Raw genomic sequence first — 5793 nt, 5'->3', positions numbered from 1 at the left:
CCCGTACAAATCTAATGGAAGAAGAGAGAGAGACTTCGCCAGAACTACCGTCATAGCTTGAACTCTCTGTCTTGAAGCAAGTTCGAATTTTCTACTCTGCCAGACTTTGACCGGCTTGAATCAAAGCCATTATTCTTGCTGGTTTTTCTCAAAGAAGGTGGTAAGAAGAATCAAGATCTACTTTCCACAACTATAACGATAGTTCATGCTTTCCTCAATCGATCTTCTCCTTCTCTTTTGTACTCTGCCCTATCCCAGAAAGAAGAAAGCCTAGGCTTCGCGGGCGCCTATGGCCACTGACGGGGCTAAGTGGGCGTCTAGTTTGAGAAAGAGAAAGAGAAACTTGAAGTTCATATGGATAAATCAGTCCTTCGGACGCTGAAAACTACCGAGAAATTGAGAATGAGTTCTTCTTCAATGTAGATAGAGAAGGATAATTATTACATTTCGAAATAGAGAATGAGATAAGGGTCAAAGAATTTGAGTTCTTTCTTCGTTAATGCATTGATGAAATGGGAATCATCTCTCTGATTTCATGCCATTGATTTCATTCATTCTTCACTGACTATGATAGTGCAACGACGAATCGCATCTTTTCTTTCATGCTTTGTTCATGATTGAATTGGGTGGGAATCTGATAGTTCATGCTTTCCTCATGGATCACTGACTGAATCTTGACTGAATTCATGAATTCTTTCTTCGTCAGTTCTTCATTCTGGTTTGAATTGGACGTGAATTTCTGGAACGATAGCTCCGAAGAAGAAGATCGGCGAACGGAAAGCAATCGAGACGAGGCGCTAGATCACGGGTAGGCAGACTCAACCTCTTTCTCGTGAACTTTCTAGAAGACAAATACCACATCAAGGTGACAGGATTCGAACCTATGGCCCTCTGTACCCAAAAACAGATGCGCTGACCAGACTGCGCTACACCTCGACCCCATACCATGAAGAGAATGAACTCAATAAGAAGGAGATAGTAGTACCGGAACTCCGAAAGAAAAGAGAGAAACTACTCATGAAAAGGGCAAGGTCGCGACTTATTGACTCTCCTTTCCTCCATCCACCAGTCGAGACTGATTCGGTCGTAGCCTGTATTCGACTTCCTTCTCGTTCTACCAACTCACTCTCACTTAATGAATTCATTCCATCTCGCCTTCTCGTACTTATGAAACTCACCTCCACCTCTGACCGCGTAGTGGGCACTAACCTCATCAGAACCGGGACATCAGAAAGGGATCTCATGCCGGGATCAGAGTACGAGCTACTTCAACTCAACCGTTAACAAGACATGAGAAAGAGACCTACGGGATTGGCTGTTCCGGAGCTAACTCAAGAACTCAAAAAAACAAAGGTCCAGATTAGTTTCATTAGTGAATTTGGGGACTCGTAGATAAATTCAGGTGCGAAGGTACTCGTAGTTTGAAATAGAGCGAAGGTACTCGACTGAGGTTAGGAAGGTTCAGAGCGAAGGTACTCGTAGTTGAAAATATAGGAGAGGAGCGAAGCCACTCGACTGAGGTTAGGAAGGAGAGGAGCGGTTAGGAGTTGAGTTTTTTCTCGACTCAAAACAGAAGGAGAGGGTCAAAGAATTTGATTGAGACTGAAAGGTTCGAAGAAGCTCGACTAAGAAGGAGTCAATGAAGAAGGGCGTAGCTTATTGTAAAGGAGTGCAAGTTGACCTACTTCTCCTGCAAGAAGAGCTGCTCCCCCCCTCCTAACGAACCTCCTCCACCATCTTCTTCGGTCCTAGCTTTAGTGTATTCGCGCCTAAAGACCTTCCTTCGGGTTCACTCTCTCCTTTCTCTCTCAAAAGGAAGAGCTAGGACAAGAGAGATAGAAGGAGCAGAGAAAGAGGAAGAGACCGCAGCTAGGCCTAACCCCCCGCTCCACAGCTCGTTCCGCTCATCCACTAGTTAGACTCAACCCATGCCCTACAGCTAACTCTCGGATACAAGGCTTTCCGTGAAGACAGCAATTACCACCCATTGAACCTCTTTATTCCATAGAATTTCTTGGACTGATTTATGGAGCGGAGCCAAGTTCGAACTAATAGGCCAAGCCCACTACCCTCTAATTAAGCTAGGACGGACCGCAAAGACTAAGAAAAAATGGGGAGCCTTTATTCACTGATTTTATAGGCGCAAAGAATTTGCGGTCACTTTTCCTTATTACCGGAGTCATCCTATATATTCCCACTTAGCGGTCCAAAAACAAAGGTCCAGATGTTATGAAATAACTCGACTGAAAGGTGAGAAGAATGAGAGAAGCGACTGAAAGTTCTCGAGTGAGGTTAGGAAGGCGGAGTAGGCGCAAAGAATTTGCGGGGTCCTTATCCTTCAAAGGAGTGCAACTCAGAATGGAAGAGGTTAATATGTCCTTATCAATGAGACCACAGAAGGCTCAAAGAATTTGAGAAAAAGAAAGACTCAAAGAATTTGAGAGGGGGCTCGCATTAAGCTACGGAGGCGCAAAGAATTTGCGAATAAAGGGTCAAAGCCCTCAAGAAAAAAGAAAGAGAGAAGCTCATTGGATAAAGAGAGAGTGGAATATACGACTAAGGACGGGTCCCAGGGTGACTTGTTCACTAATATGGTAAGGAGGCGCGAAGCGAAAGGACTGTGAAGGAGCGAAGGAGCGAAGCAGCTCGCCGACGATAGGGGGAGAGGACCGAGACTTTGTTTGGAGGTTCGAAGAAAGTCGACTGATAAGGAGTCAATGAACAAGGGCAGCTCGACTGATAAGGTTCAGAGCCCGACGATTATTATTCAATGAAATAACTCGACTCAAAACAATAGGGTGCGAAGGTACTCGTAGTTTGAAATAGAGCGAAGGTACTCGACTGAGGTTAGGAAGGAGAGGAGCGAAGGTACTCTACGTTTCAAATATAGGTTCAGAGCGAAGCCACTCGACTGAGGTTAGGAAGGAGAGGAGCGAAGCAGAATCAAGCGTAGAATAGAAGGACAGGAGCGAAGCAGCTCGACTAAGAAGGAGAGGAGCGGTTAGGCGCAAAGAATTTGCGGGTCCTTATCCTTGAAATTTGAAGGAGTGCAACTCAAAGTCTTTGACTTTATTCTCATTGAGGACCCCTTATAATTGCAAAGCTCAAAGAATTTGAGAGGTCGATGAACAAGGCTCAAAGAATTTGAGAGGAGGCTGGGGCGAAATGAAGGAAGAAGAAAGTCCAAAATCAATAACCTAAAATAAGTACGAAAGAGAAAGCCTACCATCTCTTTCTCAATCTCACTTCCTTTTTCCCGGACGCATGAAAAGGAGCGTGGTTGACAATTCCCCAAAGGCAGAAAACCGGACATTCAAAGGTCCTCAGATGAAGAATAAAGGGTCAAATCCCGTATTAACAAGCAAGAGCAAGCAAGGGTCAAAGAATTTGAGAGGGCACACACCCTCACGAATGCCCTTTGGGTTCATTCTCTCGGGTCAGATCGTCTGAAAGAAGATCCGGACAAGAGGTAAAGGATCGAAGATGACCGCCTTTCAGAGAAAGAGTCAGCCCTTGTTCATTGAGGCGGTACCTACCATGCCTGATTTTTCTTCTTTGAATTGGCTACTTCCTTCGCGCATAAGCGAAAGTCAATGAACAAGGTGGGGAGTTTCATTTCAAGCCAAGAGATGAGGCAGGAGGCACCGTGGGTCAAGTTAGAAAGGGATCTGGAATGGTCCGAAGGTTATGAAATAACGAGACTGAAAGGTGCGAAGCAGCTCGACTAAGAAGGAGTCAATGAACAAGGCTCGACTGAAAGGAGAGAGAATTTGAGAAAGACTGATCCCTATTCAAAGGCTTGAAGGAGTGCAAGTCAGAACCATTAATAGACGGAAATTTGCCTTTCTTTTAGTCTTGGAGAAGTCCGTTCGGATTTGATTCATTATATTAATGAATGGTCCAAGTTCATTCAGTTTCCCTTTTTTTTCGGTATATGGCCCCATGTGGGTTGGGTGGCCAAAGAGAGGATTGATTAAGAAAATATGCCACTCCATCTCATGTTCATGTTCAAAATGAGATTCCGTGGGACACATTTTTTGACTCTGACTCCTCTTCTGATTGATTGATGCACCTATTGATTGATTCAGACACAAGAAAATCAGTCTCTGCAAGCAAGGAAGATTTTGGGCCCCAACGACAAAGGAACGGGCATTTTCGGGGACTAGCCCGCTTCCCATTACTCGATGAGGGAAATTCCTCGCACATAATTAAGGGAGCCATTGAAAGGTGACTGAAAGACCAGAAACTAAGACTACCCGAGCTAATGATAGAGGCAAGAACACTTTCCGGCCAAGTCCCATTAATTGATCATAACGATATCGTGGAAATGCTGCACGGACCCATATATATAGAAAGAGAAAGAGAATCACCTTGATACTAAACCAGATCGAGCCCGGGATCTTCTTGAAAATGGGAAGATCTAGGATAGGCGGCCAACCTCCTGGAGAGAGCGATGTGCATGGACCAGGTGAGTAGGGATGCAGCTCCGTGGACCGCTCGTCGGGCCTGATAGGTGGTGGTATCACACCCTTCTCAAAGGAACCGTACGTGAGACTCTCGCCTCATACGGCTCCGTCCCGGCATCAGGACCTCCCCTTTCCTTTGACCAACGGGTCCTCGAACCAACCTGTCCTCCCTTTCTATTCGTAAGCGCTTTCTTTTCATTCATTGATTGAAGTAGCTCTAGCTTGCTTCCAAGTCCAAGGGGTAGAAGCTAGTCGCCAGAAGCTCACTTCCGGGCCGGGCGGGGGCAGCTGAAGGAAGAGGATAAGGCGCATCCCCCCTGACCTATCTTGATGAAGACCGAAAACCTATCCAAAATGGAGCCCTGTCAAACAAATGATAGAATGGAAGAAGAAATTCACTGTCGAACCCTGACTTTGTATAGCGAGAAAGCCTCTGATAATGTGAGAAAGTGCGAAGCAAGGAAACGGAGTTCTAGAAGTTGAGAAAAAGAGATCGACCTAATAGAACGAACGAGAGAAGAAGAGCCTGAAAGAGTATGAAAGATAGGCTTTCTTTTACTAGAACCTACTACAAGGAAGGGCTTAAAGGAAACCTATACCTTGTTCATTGAGGCGTCGGACTCCTCCTTTGGAGTCTGATTCCTTATTCACTGGGGATACTTTCCTCCAAATAGTAGGTTTTGACTTCTCCGCCTTCTCCAAACTTAAGGAATGAAACTCATCTGGAGCTTGATTTTAGGACGGCTAGGCTTTCTCTTTCTAACTTGATAGTAGTAGGAGAAGTCCAAAGGATAGGCTTTCCTTCTTTAGCCTCTTATTAGTTTCGCGGGAGAGAGAGAGGGGCGAAGCGACTTCCAATGCCAAGGAGAAGGAGTGCAAGTGCAAGAAAGGTGAGACTGAGTTTAGAGGGGCGAGATATTCTAAGAATATTAGTTTAGTAAAGGGCGCCTTAGCCTATCGGAAGATATAGGAAGGGGCCTTTTCTTGCTCGTTAGCGCTTTAGTTTGAAATAAGGACGTTTAGGCTTGACCTCGAGTCTCCTTAGGGCGGCTGCTCGTTTAGTATTGCTTTGGCTTCGCCGTCTCTATCTTGCTGGCGCGGGAGCTACCGCAACTAAAAGAAAATGAATTCAGGCTCCGGAGGTTATGAAATAACGAGACTCAAAACAAAGAATAGGGTTCGAAGAAAGTCGACTGATTATGAATTTTTGTAATCAACGACCTTGTAATCCTTAGCGAAAATGAACAAAAAGCTAGGTTTTGACATAGGGAAGAAGCAACTTTTCATGAAAAAGATGTAAAAAATTTCTCTATTATCGTTCAATAGA

The 5793-nt window shown here is 45.0% G+C and overlaps 1 non-coding gene across 1 annotated transcript; it reads right to left on the bottom strand.

Annotated features, from left to right (window-relative positions):
- Positions 1–860: 860 nt before the first annotated feature.
- Positions 861–936, bottom strand: TRNAQ-UUG (transfer RNA glutamine (anticodon UUG)). Its single transcript has one exon. It is a non-coding gene; the product is annotated as a tRNA-Gln (tRNA).
- Positions 937–5793: the final 4857 nt, after the last annotated feature.

The sequence above is a fragment of the Cucumis melo genome, unplaced genomic scaffold, assembly GCF_025177605.1.
Source record: "Cucumis melo cultivar AY unplaced genomic scaffold, USDA_Cmelo_AY_1.0 utg002001l, whole genome shotgun sequence".
In the NCBI taxonomy this organism is placed as follows: Eukaryota; Viridiplantae; Streptophyta; class Magnoliopsida; order Cucurbitales; family Cucurbitaceae; genus Cucumis; species Cucumis melo.
The sequence above is the reverse complement of the archived record's forward strand: the minus strand, read 5'-3'. Positions and strand labels throughout refer to the sequence as shown.